The 13,248-nt window shown below is 39.7% G+C and overlaps 1 long non-coding RNA gene across 2 annotated transcripts; it reads left to right on the top strand.

Annotated features, from left to right (window-relative positions):
• The first annotated feature begins 227 nt into the window (after positions 1-227).
• On the top strand, positions 228-4,546 carry LOC131245296 (uncharacterized). 2 transcript variants are annotated; one of them, XR_009170821.1, is made up of 3 exons: positions 228-650; positions 2,047-2,127; positions 4,318-4,546. It is a non-coding gene; the product is annotated as an uncharacterized LOC131245296 (long non-coding RNA). The 2 variants fall into 2 exon arrangements; XR_009170822.1 differs by lacking the exon at positions 4,318-4,546 and adding an exon at positions 2,314-2,512.
• The last annotated feature ends 8,702 nt before the right edge of the window (positions 4,547-13,248 follow it).

Here is a 13,248-nt window from a genome sequence, read left to right as displayed (position 1 = left end):
TTGATTTTCATAGGTTCTTTTTTGGATTTTCATTTATTTCTTTATCATTTGGTACTCACTAGACACATTTAGGGTCTTTTCAATTTCTTTGTATTTTCAGTTGATGTATTTCCTGTGAAAACTGAACCATACTCATTTTTCAGAAAAAAGAAAAAAGTAAATAAATAAATAAATAAGTAGAAATGTCCTTTCTTAACGATAAAAAACAAACTTTCTAGGGGGCGGTAAGAGAATTCAGCTTAGGCTAGTTAACTCTACATTATATGGTTTTGTTTTGAATTTCAAAATTTTGTGCAGGCAATGCGATGTACTCAAGGTTCTTTAAAGCCAATATTCATATCTATTGGACATCGCATATCTCTCGATGCATCTGTCAAGTTTGTTAAAATGTGTTGTAACTACTGTGTACCAGAGCCAATCCGGCAAGTAAAGTTTATTGCTTTCTTTTGTGCTCACATAACACATGAGTCTGTCTTATTTCAGTTTGGACTTTTTCAAATTTTAGTTTAGTGATTTGCTTATTTTAATCGCTTCATTTAATGTGGAATTTGAGGATTTGATTTTCCAGGAGGCATATGAAGTAGCCAAAACTCTTCCTAAAGACGGAGTGACTAGAGCATCAGTCATTGACTGCTCTTAGTATTCAAAAGGTTTGTGAGTACTATTTTCCAACGGTTTCCTATATAATGCTCGCCAGTTGCTTGGTCGAGTTAATTATCACCGTATCTAAAAAATGGTTGGGTCATAGTGTTTAAGACCAGGCAGAATGTGGTATAAAGCAATTTAAATTAGTTACTCTGTTCCCTTTGCCTCACCTCATCACTATATCAAGGAGACGTGAGCCCCCATCATGCCTGCGATGAGTGTAACCAGCTTCACTAAGTAGTTGGGTACTATTAAGAGGTTATTTCTCTGATACCAATAGTGTTGTGGGAAATGATCCATTGCAAAACACAGTAGTTCTGTTTCATGTTCCCATAGCCATTTGCAATTGGAGTTCCTTACTGGATAATTTCCCTACTTTAAAAATGGTGTCTCCTCTCCTTGATCTCAAAATTTATGAGTAGCTTGTTAACTCCACTTCTTTTTCTTTTTCTTTTTCTTTTTTTCACTTAGAAAGTTTAAAATACATACAGTGGGGATTAAGCACCCGCAATTAAAAACTTCTTGATCCCCAATAATTTGGCTTATCTGTACCAAGGAGCCATCTTTTCAAGAGAAAAAGTTGGGGATTTTTTGTTTGGTTGCGTCAAGATATTGGGGGCTTTTTTGTTTTAAAAAAAGGAAGGAAAAAAAAAAAAAAACAATTCATCCAAAAAAGTGCTTTCCTCAATGCATGATGTTTTCAAATGACATAGAACATTGACAAAATTTAATGCATGGTGTTTTCATTGCAATAGTATATATTACATTGCAAAATGCAAAATCACTATAAAAAGAAAATGGATGATTGTTGTGCTACCAAATGCAAAATCATGCATCCAGTGCCCATAGATTTTGTATGGTCATGAGTTTTCACTTGCAAACATTCCTCTTATTCATATAGATCAGCTAAGATTAGGATCAAGAATCTGATTCATATAGATCTCCCTTTGAATCATCATTTACCATGAAAATTCTAGTTGAATGCAGAAAACATTGTTAGCTATTCAAATAAATGTATCTTGATTTTCGTTTAAACTGCAAATCATATTTTTCAAGTGCCTAAGATCATGATCACCTATCAATGCAATATAAGGCATATATGTGTATGCATGCAGATGTGCAGGGACTAAACAAGAAAATAAGTTAGATTGAGATTTAGGCGAAAAAAATAATAAAATAATAATAATAATAAATAATAATTTTTTTAAAAAATACAAACATATATGAATTTGCATTTGGCCCTTTTTTTTTTTTTTTCCTTTTATACTAAACCTCCTTATAGAGTAGTAAACCTCTTTGTGTGACTGTGTGATTCTAATCCTTATGAATATTATTAGGCAATAATAGTTGCCAGCTTCTGTTAGGCATTTCTAACTTTTCCCATTTCCACTTGTTATGAAGGACACTGATTCTGAGGAGGAACTGAAGGAGGTTTTCAAGATCTTTGACAAGGATCAAAATGGTTACATTTCTGCTGCAGAGGTAAGATGTTTTCTTCTTCCTATGTAATATGACTAGATGTTAATGAGTAGTAGTTTTGTTTGTCAGACGACTATCTAATGAATGAGATGCTACCAAAATTGAGGCCTTGCATTGGATTGCAACACTTTTGGCAAGACATCATGCTTAGGCAATCATTGATGATTTCTTTTTCATTTATAACATCAGTTCGTGCATATTTACTTGCTATACATCAGTCCAACTTGTATCCACATGTGGGGCAATGGAACATGATAAACCAGGTGATCCTACACTTGCCCTCTTGCATATTATGGCATTGAAAATGTTTTCACAACCATAAGAACATATTTCTCGCTTGTTAATTCCATGAATTGTTGTTGTGATTGTACTAGAGTTATTGATTGTAAGGCACCATCACTGATGCCATTAAGCCTGTCTTGAAGTATGAAAAAGAAATTCCTGTCTTTTTTTTTTATAAAAAAATCTCATCGAGGCTTTGTTTTTATGTACATATATTAGTTAGTGAACATCACTGTTGTGGGCAGCTTTGTGCTTTATAATGCATGATTAATAGTTCCAAAAACAAAAAAACAAAAGCCATTTATAGCATAGTTCTAAAAACTCAAGAAATCCGATTCAGCCAAATTAAGTCTACGAGAAGACTTTTAGGGAATCTTCATAGGCTCAGTTGCAGTAATTAACATCTTATATATGATATAACTATAAAATCAATAATTAGCTAACTCTATGAAATTCTTTTACCATAAATGATTAGGAAACACTTTCTTTTTGAAGAAGGGTTTAATGTTAATTTCTTAAGTTTAAAAAGAAAACTATAGGTGAGATCAGAAAACCAAACTACAAAGAGTTCTGCAAGTTTTAAATAACACAGAGACGAAAAAAATACATATGCTTGCAAAAACCTTGTCTACCTATAGCTATAAATGTTTCAAGAACCCTACCATTTTCGCAGTGAGGGGTTAAAGGTGGGTTTAGATATACAATGCTTTGAAACTTCTCTGCAGTACTCCTGATATTGGTATGGTTGGTTGCTTACATTGGATTCAGTAGCTTTGGCTTTGGCAATGAACCTAAAATGATGTAGAGCGGGTCGCAGACAGTTTCATGGCCAAGATGGATCAGAAAAGGCCTGGTCGACGACATAAGTGATCTGGACCGTCGGACCTTAGATCGGGCGTATCTCGCAATCCGGAATGAGTTATCTGACGTAAAATATATGATTTTGGGGTAGAACGAGCTACTTTAGCCAACCAACCCCGCTATGCCGGGTTGCGCAGTCCGAAATTGCGAAAAACCCCTTGATCGATGGTCATTTCCGTGTTTTAATTTCGTTTTTACTATAAATAATAAGTTTTAGTTTGATTATAACTCTTTCATCCGTCGGGCTTTAGGAGTTGCGCCCAACGTGAAAAGAGCTTAGAATAATTAGGAGAACGGTTTGGTGAAGCCAAATAGGACACTTACTATTTTTGGCCGAAAACCTTGCGCACTAGTAGACATCACGACCGTCTATAAATAGTAAGTTTACTATTTATAGTAAGTCGCGAATTCTAGGAGTTTTAGTTGTAGTTTGATTTTGATTTCTTTCCCATTGCTTGGTACCCCTATTTAAAGGGTTGTGAACTCATTTTTATTCATTCATTAATCAAATTCAAATTTATTAGAATTTATTTCTATTTCCTGCTTTCTTTCCTCGTGGATTCAAGAAGTCTCTACGAGGAGTCCAGAGAAGTTCTGTGGATTCGGAATAGTTATCCTCTTGAGGAAGACGGTGACCTCACGTCCTCCCCTGCGTCATAAATTGGAAGTTATGATTGAACCCACTGTCTGGACCATTGGTCTTGCCGCTCAATGATAAAGATTCGCTTGCAATCAACTGCCTATCCATATGTTTAATGGGGAAATCTAGTGCATAGGATTGTCAACATTGCCCATCTACGGTAGTAGGACCCACTATGTCGGCCATGCAGGCATGTGGTCCCATCATGGTTGAGCCAAGGGTGATGGGTCTTAAGCTCAATGAAGGCAAGACCTCTCCCAACTATGAGTAGACCTGGGTGGTTTTCATTTATTTCTTCCAATGCAGCATATCTTCTTCATCTTCATTTCTTTTACTTAGTAACATGTAGTTGCTTCTATTCCTATATGTTGACTCTAAAATCCCTCAATTTGCTTATAAATTATCTGTAGGTTGTTGCTGTAGAGGGGGGAGCTTTGGGTGGTATGGTCAGGCAGCTTTCATTGATCAGTTTGAAAATTAAGGCCGGTGGGTTAGCTATGGTACTCCAGAGAATGCAACTATAGATAACTTTTTTATTAGTATTATGCTTTTATGAATGGATAACTTTTTTTTTAATTGGTATTGTACTAATGGATTAAAATAAATGATTGTATTTGATTGATTGAATGAATGATTATGCATAGGTTTATAAATGGATTAAAATCTGAGCTGTTCGATAAATGGTCCATGTTATATATGGATGATGTCAAGAGAATCACATTTAGAGTAAGACCATAGTCATCACTTATTTTTACTTTTCAGCCCTTAATGTTGACCATTAATGTTTTTCCTGGCCACTGTCGATTTAAACTTTGTTGTTTGGATGATCCAATCTATGTATTTCTTCAATCAAGTTCCATCTACAGTAGATCCCACTTTTTTTTATTAAAAAAAAATGAATGGATTAAAATAAACAATTAAGCATCAGTTGTTAAGAATTAAGGTTTAAAAAATCAAATTTAACCTCAATTGATAACAAAGGCTAAATTTATCTTTAGCCCCAGTTATCCAAACTAAGTCTATAACTCCCGTGGCTAAAAGCTTTAGCCTCGGTTGTTGAAAACCAAGGTCAAAAATAAATTTAGCTTCGGTTAGAGGCAACTGAGACTAAAATTTAGATTTAGTCTCGGTTGGAAACAACAGATGCTAAAATTTTGATTTAACCTCATTTCGAGACAATTGAAGCTAAAAAGGTTTTTTTTTAGCTTCATTTGAAGAACCGAAGTTATAAAAGTCATTTTAGCCTTGGTTGCTAAAACTGAGGCTAAAGACTTTAGCCACGGCAGTTCCAACCTCGATTTGGATAACTAAGGTAAAATTAAGGTTAAAGACTTTAACCTCAAATTTTAACCTTTTTAGCCACGGTTTTGGTTCAAGGCTAAAGCCTCATTTTCTTGTAGAGCTCAAAAGTGAAGTACATCTAAATCTCAATTGGACGGCACTACACGAAACAGCAGGATAACTTGTCCATTCATTATCAACTTGCTCATAAGTTCACATAGACATGATCGAAAGAAAATACAAATATTAGCACAATCCAAAACTTCTGTGACACTCAATAAGCTTTTGATGGTAAGAGATCACTTCCTACTATTGCCTAGGGTGTGGTCCACATGAGATTTGGATATGCTTTAATTTTGGACTCTTGTCCTAAAATGAGCTGATATAATATTAGCACAATCCAAAACTTCTGTGGCCCTCAGTAAGCTTTTGATGGTAAGAGATCACTTCCTACTATTGCCTAGGGTGTGGTCCACTTGAGGCTTGGATATGCTTTAATTTTGGACTCTTGTCCTAAAATGAGCTGATATAACATACGGACGGCGTGGGCAAGACATGTACACCACAGTGGGCCCCACAGAGTTTACTCAGTACATTATAGGCCTACTCAGCGCATACAACAGTTGAGCCCCGGGGCCCCACCGTGTTGTGTTTGCGTCATCCATTCTAACAATAAGGTAAGCCCTTCTATGCTAATTCCTGGGGAGAAAAGTTAGCCTGATCTGCATTTAGGTGGGCCACACCACATGGAACAATGGGGTAGGAATGCCAATCATAGGCTTGCGTGCTTGGCCCACCATATTGTGTACATTACGTCCAGCCCGTTTATCAGTTTAGCAACATGATGATAACAGTATCCCTAAAAATCAGCCCGTCCAAGAGTCAAGTGGGCCACACTGAGGAACTTTCACAATAACAACATGGTGGACCCCACATGACCTGGGTGTTTTCTCCTCTGCCAATAATAGGTGTTAACTGATTGGCTACTCTCCCTACCACTGGCCAATGGCTGGTGGTTGGTGCTCTGTGGGACACACCATGATGTATTTGTTTCATCCATCTCGTCCATATATTTTTCTAGATCATTTTATTATATGAGACCAAAAATGAGGTATATCCCAATATCAAGTGGCCACTTTACAAGAAACAGTGTTGAATGAACGTTAACCATTAAAAACTTTTTGGATCAAGTTGATCTTTGTGTTTTTCCCTTCATCTGGGTCTGTATGACCTAATCAACGGATTGAATGTCAAATAAACAGTACAGTGGGCCTTAGGAGGATTTTAATGGTGCATATCTAATCACTATTGTTTTCCTGTGGTGTGGTCCAGTTGAGATTTATATCCCTCTCATTTTTCGGTTTAAGCCCTAAAATGATTGGTAAAAATAGATGAACAGAATGGATGAAACACAAACATCATGTTGGGGCCCACAGATCATCGACCATCAGCCCCCAGAGTGGTGGCAGGGGGAGTAGCGAGACTTGTTAGTGAAGTGACGTCACCAAGTTATGTGGGACTTACCATGATGTAGGTGTTGTATTCACACCGTCTGTCCATTTGGAGAGATCATTTTAGGGCATGAGCCAAAGAATAAGCCAGATATGAAGCTCGAGTTGACCCCACAACAGAAAACAGTGGAGGGAGTGACAGCCACCATTAAAAATTCCTAAGGGCCAAAGAAGTTTTCCGTCAAGCTGAAATTTGTGTTTTCGGTTCTTTCATGTCTATCTTAACTTATGGACACGTTGGATCTCGGATAAATATCATAATGGACCTTAGGAAGGTTTCCACGGTAGGTGTCACTCTTCTCACCGTTTTCTGTGTTTTTTTTTTCTTTTTTTCTTTTTTTGTAAGGTTAGCTTGTAGTACACACTCCATGTCAGTACACACACTCCAGGTTAGCAACCTCACTGTGGTGGGGTTCACTCCAGATCTGGATTTAACTCGTTCTTTTGTCTCATGCCCTACTAAAATAATATCTCCTAATGGATGGAAGACGTGGATACAACACATACATAAGCGCAGGTCTGACATTACTTTGCGATAACTTGGTGACATCACTTCAGTAGCGAGTCTCGCTACACAACCTGTCATTTGTCTAATCAGCATCCATCCGTCCCCATTTGGGGGAAATGGATTGGCTACTCCCCCTGACACCATCCCCATGGCTGGTGGTTGGTGCTCTGTGGGCCCCTCCATGATGTATGTGTTTCATCCATTCCGTTCATCAATTATTACGGATAATTTTAGGGCTCGATGCCAAAAATAATAGAGATGTAAATTTCAGGCGTACCACACCACATGAAAACAATAGTGATTGGATATCCACCATTAAAATCCTCCAAAGGTCCACTGTATTGTTTATTTGGCATCCAATCTGTTGATTAGGTTATAAAGGCCCAGATGAAGGGAAAAAATAAAAATCAGCTTGATCCAAAACTTTTATGGCCCCCAAAATGTTTTTAATGTTCGATGCTCATTTAACACTGTTTCCTGTAATGTGGTCCACTTGAGATTGGGATATACCTAATTTTTGGTCTCATACTGAAAATGATTTGTAAAAATAGATGGACGGCATGGATGAAACACAGACATCATGGTGGGCCATAGAGCACCAACCACCGCCATTGGCTGGTGGCCAATCCGTTTCCCGATTGGGGGTCCGTGGAAACTGGACGCTGATTCCCTGCGTAATCCTTTAGCAGGAAGTTCCTGCGCAAGGAGTCTGGGTGGGGCCCCTGCGATGTTTGTGAGAAAGCCACTCCGTCCATCTGTTTTTAGAGCTCATTTTAAGACATGTGGCTAAAAATAAGATGTATCCAAAACTCAAATGGGCCACACGAGAGGAAACATTGGGGATTTAGTGACCACCGTTGAAACAATTATATGGCCACAAAAGTTTTGTACCTGTCAAATTTTTGGTATTTTCACTTCATCCCAGTGAAAATGACCTTATAAACGGTTTGAATGGAATATAAACATCAAGGTGGAGCCTAGGAAGGTTTCAACGGTGGGCATTCCTTTTCCCACTGTTTCATCTTGTATGTCTCACTTGAGTTTTGGATCCTCCTCATTTTTTGCCGCATGTCCTAAAAAGAGCTTGAAAAACGGATGAACGGTTGGATTTCTAATAAACATCACGGAGGATCCCACCTTGCGTCCGAGCACAGGAACTTCCTGCAAAGTCTTTTGCAGGAAATCTGCGTCCGTGGAAACTTACACTAGAGAGGACTGTGGAGCCACCGTGATGTGTCTTATCTACGACCTTCATCCTTTTTCTCCGAGCATTTTAAGATATGACCCAAAAAAATGAGGCAGGTGAAAGGCTTAAGTGGACCACAAAGTGGATCCTTCATCTTGCTCCGGTGGTAGACTATCAGGAGTTTTAACACCCAGTCAAGGGTTCGAGTATCCATAGGGAGTGAAATCCCACTACTGCGTGAGTGTGTGAGGGGTGTGTGCGTGTTATATATATATATATATATATATATATATAAAGTGGACCACAAAGTGGGGATTGAACGTCCACCGTTAAAAACTCCTTGGAAGCTGAAAAAGTTTCGGATCAAGTTGATAATTGTGTTTTCACTTCATCCACATCTACATGATCCTATGAATAGATAAGACGGTAAAAAAAAACATCATGGTGGCCCTTAAAAAGGTTTCAACGGTGGGTGTCATTATCACTTCAACTTCCTTTTGTATCGTGAGTTCAGCCTCATTTTTCAGATCATACCTTAAAATGATATGAGAACAGCGATTAATGACGTGGATAAAACACTTACATCAGAATGATTGTTCAGCTCTTGGTTGTGCCCATCGCTGAGCTTGGCAATAAAATCGGCTATGGCTTGGCCCTTGATTGTCATGCGGAGGCGGAATTTAATGTCAAACTCACTGAGTTCAATCGTCCATTTGGTCAGCTTTCCTGATTGCCCATTTGGTGTGGGCTTTGTTGACCTAAACTGGTGGCTTCTGTGCGACGCAGTAGGAACATTGGGGGGTTGAGAGGAGTCTTGAGCTGTCGGGCCTACTGCCGATCCAGCTCCCAGTTTGGGTTGGGGTTTTAACTGTTCCAGCAACCACCTCATGGAATTCATATTATCGTTTAATGTTTTCATCTACTGGTCAAGGGAGTTCGGCTGTCCTCCTCTATTGCGGGACCATTGTGTCTGCCTTGCAGGACTAGAGTCAGCGTGTTGTTGGGAGGCAGAGTCCCGATAGCTACTGGACTGCTCCAGTGGCGGCACAAGGTCCGTTGCAACAGGAGAGGCCCTAGTTTTCTTCTTTCCCCTCGCCATTATTGAACTTATAATGGGAATGGCTTCTAACGTTGTCTTTCCACAGACGGCGTCAAACTGTTGATTTTGTTTTATGGTTAACCCTCTTTGGACCCTTAAGTACCTACACAAGGAACAACAAGGAAGACCCTAGCTAGTACATGGGACACTCTGATGCCAAAGTCTGGAATCCAAGTCTTTATAGAGATTACTTAACGTAAGGGATTATCGATGTGTGAGTACATGTACCTTTCACCATTAGAGGACTCCCCTTTTGTAAGAGAGGGAAGATTACACCGTTGAGCGATCTTTTCTGTTTGGTAGATATGTGTTAAGCTGAAATCCCTAACGGATCGGGATCTTCCTGTGATCCTTGGGATTCTGAGCTTATTCCTCTGAAATCCTCGGAGGAAATCTTGGACCGTTCCGTTGGATAAGGTCGGATGCCAGTCAGGAGCCAATGAACTCGCTTGACCTATAGATAAGGTCGGATGACAGAGGTAGCGGTTCCTTAGTGATATGCTGGCCGAGCTATCAGAAGGTCGGTGTCGTTCCGATGATTAAACTGACGAAGCGGGCTTGTGATGTCCTTATGATCACTAACCTCGGTAGCCCTTGGCTCCTTTGCTGGGCCCGATAGCTCCAATAAGCCATTGGGGAAGTCCGCTGAGGGTAGGTAAATAAGCCATTGGGTAAATCCGCTGAGGGCCATGCCGACCTTGGTCGTTCGTCGGCTGGCTCTTTGTTCACCATTGGGCCGTGCTGGTCATTGGTCCGACCTTCATTTATGGATGGACCCATGTTTCCCATAACACTCGTCATCCTCACATGTGGTGATGGTATACAACTATCTGGACCGTCAGAAAAGTGGGTCCAAGTGTGGATGAAACATGTTTTGAGATTCATATTGATAAAGCGATCCTAGCCATTCGATTAATGGCTATCAAATGGATGGTTAAGAGTAAAAAGAGTGAATGGTCTAAATTTTAAGGAAATCCGATGATTGATTATAAACTCTCATTGTAACATCTACCATGCTTGTGATGTTCACGCCTCTACATGGAAGAGTCACCACCATTTTTTCAAACAAAACATGCATATGCCTCTTTCACCACCAACCATGGGTCCACTGGCCTGATAGGCCTTTGTGGTGGGTTCGGGCCAATCTAAATTGGCAACGGGTCCGGTTTGGGGTAGAAATGTGACCCATTTAAGTAAATGGGTTGATCGAACCTTATCCGACCCAGATCGCCCCTGCTGGGCCCACGTAGATTATCAATGAGTTGGGACTACTTGATGAGTCATCAAGTGGTTAGGGTTGGGTCAGAGGGTAATTGGTCATGGGTCGGGTTTGGTCAAGAATTCTCTGAGACAGGGTTGGGTTAACACCGACCTGCCCGAACCCGACCCAATTGTCACTCCTAATTTCGATAGGTTTCGGACCCTCTCCATACTGGGATTTGAATATAGGAATCGGGTCCTATCTAGATACACCCGAATCGGACCCATTTACATCCTATGTTAAATCATGATCAAACGGTGTTATTGAGTGGAAGGTGCTAACCGTCCAATCATGTATTCTTTGTAGACAATTCGTGTACTTTTAATCCTAACGGTCTATTTTTGATGATATTAGAAGGGTTGGGATCTTCTAATCTAGGACGTTTTCGGGCAACTGTATGTTGTGGTTCCCATAAGATCGACATTCCTTAATGTAAGCCTCATTTGTTTATCAAAGGAATGTTTTACCACGAACCCCTGGCAAATTAGGATTTAAATAAATAATCCTCATCAGATAAGTGTTTTTGGAGCCGTGAAATGGAGGGAAATTGTGGGGCTCACATGTATTTCTTAGGGATGACAGATGCCTGCAAACAGCTTTGGCAGGATATTTCTAGAGCTGTACACTAACCGAGTTAGCTCGGTTAGCTCGCTCGACTCGACTTGGTTCGAAATTGTGTTTGAGCCGAGTCGAGTTGATTTTTTGAACTTGAAAAAAAAAATTGAGCCAAGTTTGAGCTTGCCTAAGCTCGACTTGACTCGGATCAAACCCCAACTCGAATCCAACTCGGATTGAATTAGTTCGGTGACTCGGTTATTTTGATATACCTGTTGCTCGGCTATTGTTTGATGAAATGACTCAACGAAGTATCAGCTGGTGGCGAGGAAGGTATGGATATGAAACAAATACCCTTGTATTTTTATTTTTATATTACATACTAAGTGTTTAATGAAATACCCGTGAACTGATGCTCTACTGTTTACATTCCGTGAGAAATTGAAGGTGTACTCTATATATTTAAGAAAATGTCACATAGGCTCGATCTTAACTCGATCTTGGCTCGAAGTAGCCGGAGCTGCTAACTAAACCGAGCCGAGCTAGCTAGTCAGGCTCAAGGACTGAGCCGAGCCGAGCTAGCCAGTCAGGCTTGAGGACCAATTTGAGCTGAGTTTGAGCTGGGCCAGCTAGTGGGGGAGCTGGGTTGAGCTGTGCCAAGCTCGACTTGGTTCAACTCATGTACTGCTCTAGAAATTCCTATGCTGGGAAGCTAGGTAGGCCCACCATAATGTTAGTGATAAATCTAATTTTGTTCATTTGTTTTGTCATTTGTGTTTAGTTTTAAGATGTAATACTAAAAGTGAGGCCGATCCAAAACTCAAGTGGGCTATATGAGAGGAAACGCTAAGATTTTTGTGTTTTCAGTTCATCGCAATGGGAATGACCTCATAAAAAATTTGGATAACATATAAACATCAAGGTGGACCTCATGAAAGTTTCGACGGCATGCAATTCTTTCCCTAGTTTCTCCTCTAGTGTGGCCTCCTTGAGTTTTGGATTCACATTGTTTTTTAGTCTCGTTTCCTAAAATAAGCTGATAAAATGAATGGATGGAAATGATTTATAACAAACATCACGATGGGGCCTTACCTAGTGGTTTTTTTTTATAATCATTTTAAATATGAGCTGAGTCACACCATAAAAAAATAACATACACCACTTATAAACATTAAAATTCACGTGCAGGTCTGTGTGACCGCTTGCATACGTTAAATGTCAAATAAACATTACAGTGTGCCGTAGGAGGTTTTTAATTGTAGACATTCAATTACTAGTGTTTTCCTGTGGTGTGGTCCACCTGAGATTTGGATCTGCCTCATTTTTGGAATAAAGCCTTAAAAATGAATAAATGATCTAAAAAAATGAATGGACCGTGTGGATCAAACACACGCATCATGGTGGGCCCACAGAGCACCGACCACTAGCGAAGCCTTGTCCGGACGTCATACACGTGGTGGGCCCCAAAATTTTCTGACGAGGGCACTTTAGTAATTTCTTTTCTCAACAATCACCGTCGAGGTGGAGCAATCGCCGAGATTTTTATGCGAAAACCCCTTTTTGGAAATAACCATCCAACACGTCTCTTAAAAAGGCAAGTACTTTGCTACTCTGGCAGCTGGCAGGATATGATGCTTGATACACAGGCACTTAAAAATTGGAGCCGTGCATACGTTTAGCTCAGGTGAAATGGCCTACGTTGTGGAAGCCGGTCACAACCCCAGCTGGAAGAAGCCAATCTCTGATTCGTCCATACTCGTTTGCTGAAAGTGGACCGTTGGATATTTTTAATTTCAACCGTCCAGTAAATGTCCACCAACCTGATTTTTATATGGTCCAAACAAGTTCGATTTTTAGCCTGTGATGAATCTAAACTATAACCATAGCTTGTCTAATTCAATTTGAATTACTTGTGTGCCACGTGTACGATTTCTCAGTGA

This window comes from Magnolia sinica, chromosome 5 (assembly GCF_029962835.1).
Source record: "Magnolia sinica isolate HGM2019 chromosome 5, MsV1, whole genome shotgun sequence".
NCBI lineage: Eukaryota > Viridiplantae > Streptophyta > Magnoliopsida > Magnoliales > Magnoliaceae > Magnolia > Magnolia sinica.
Note: the sequence above shows the minus strand (reverse complement) of the source record. Positions and strands in the feature narration are given on the sequence as shown.